Source organism: Rana temporaria, chromosome 2, assembly GCF_905171775.1.
Source record: "Rana temporaria chromosome 2, aRanTem1.1, whole genome shotgun sequence".
Lineage (NCBI taxonomy): Eukaryota > Metazoa > Chordata > Amphibia > Anura > Ranidae > Rana > Rana temporaria.
In genome coordinates this window covers 365,769,775-365,771,675 of record NC_053490.1, presented here as the reverse complement: position 1 = coordinate 365,771,675, position 1,901 = coordinate 365,769,775, and positions in this window count along the sequence as shown.

The following is a 1,901-nucleotide window of genomic DNA, read 5'->3' as shown; positions in this document are numbered from 1 at the left end:
GGGACTGAGCTGTATCATCATCACTTTGTCCAATCAGGGCTCTGACAGTGCTCTGTGCCCTAAATGGCTTCATCCAATGCAAACACTAGAATGCACTGTGCAGCACGCAGTGCATTGTGGGGCGCTCGGCGGGCAAACATCCCGCGGAGCGCTTTACAAATTCGCCCGAAAGAGTGAACAGGCAATATTCTGATTGAACTTTTCCTTAGCCCGAACAGTTCACCCAAGTTTCACTACAATATTATTTACATCTGTTAATAGAGATTTCAGATCAGCTCATATTGTAACATGTTATTTCTTGCTATTTCAGTATATAAATCTAACAATAAGTCTATATCTGAAAATATATAGGAAACAATATGTGCAAGTGTTTTTTTTTTATTTGTTATCTACTGATATTTGGAAATTTTGGCTGCCTTAAAGTGGAGGTTCACCCAAAAACCTTTTTTTTTTTAACATTAGATTGAGGCTCGTTTTGTCAAGGGGAATCGGGTGTTTTTTTTACAATCGAAGCAGTACTTACCGTTTTAGAGATGCATCTTCTCCGCCGCTTCCGGGGATGGGCTGCGGGACTGGGCATTCCTACTTGATTGACAGGCATCCGACAGGCTTCCGACAGTCGCATACATCGCGTCGCGATTTTCCGAAAGTAGCCGAACGTCGGTGCGCAGACGCTGTATAGAGCCGCACTGACGTTCGGCTTCTTTCGGCTACTCGTGACGCGATGTATGCGACCATCGGAAGCCTGTCAATCAAATAGGAACGCCCATACCCGGAAGCGGCGGAGAAGATCTATCTCTAAAACGGTAAGTACTGCTTCGATTTAAAAAAAACACCCGATTCCCCTTTACAAAACGAGCCTTAACCTAATGTTAAAAATTTTTTTTCTTCAAATGTAAAATGTGGACAGAACACAGGCGATGGTCTCAGTGGGGAGCATCAAGAGTTTAAAAAAATATTAGATAAACACCTGAACGACCACAACATACAGGTATATACAAGGTAATACTGACATATAATCACACACATAGGTTGGACTTGATGGATTTGTGACTTTTTTCAACCTCACCTACTATGTATGTAACAGTATTTAGAAGTTAAAGGGGTTGTAAAGGATTTTTTTCCCCTAAATAGCTTCCTTTACCTTAGTGCAGTCCTCCTTCACTTACCTCATCCTTCCATTTTGCTTTTAAATGTCCTTCTTTCTTGAGAAATGCTCACTTCCTGTTCTTCTGTCTGTAACTACACACCGTAATGCAAGGCTTTCTCCCTGGTGTGGAGAAACCCTCTTGAGGGGGGAGGGGGCGAGCAGGCAAGTCAGGACACTCTCTACTTTGCAGATAGAGAAAGGAGCTGTGTGTTAGTGGGCGTTCTGACACTCCTGCTCGCTCCCTCCCCCCTTAAGAGGCTTTCTCCACACCAGGAAGAAAGCCTTGCATTACGGTGTGTAGTTACAGACAGAAGAACAGGAAGTGAGGATTTCTCAGAAGAAATAAGGACAATTAAAAGCAAAATGGAAGGATGAGGTAAGTGAAGGAGGACTGCACTAAGGTAAAGGAAGCTATTTAGGGAAAAAACATTTTTCCTTTACAACCCCTTTAAAAAAGTGAAAATCACTTTGGAATCTTGTCTTTTTCATATCAGTGTTGGCAACTTAATGTTCTCTAGCGTTATCAACCTTGTGTTATTAAAGTGTTTATAAAATGAAACACAGATGTCAAGCATACAGAGTTGAAGGTTAATTAAACTGTTTTAAATGCTGGAAAATTACTGATTAGTATCGCTTATCTTAGAAAATGCTGCCTTTTGCCAATGTCCACATAAAAAGAAAGTGCAGAGGGTTTGTGGTTTGGTGGTAGGTGATAGTATACACCTTCTCTCGCTATATATAAGGAACCCAT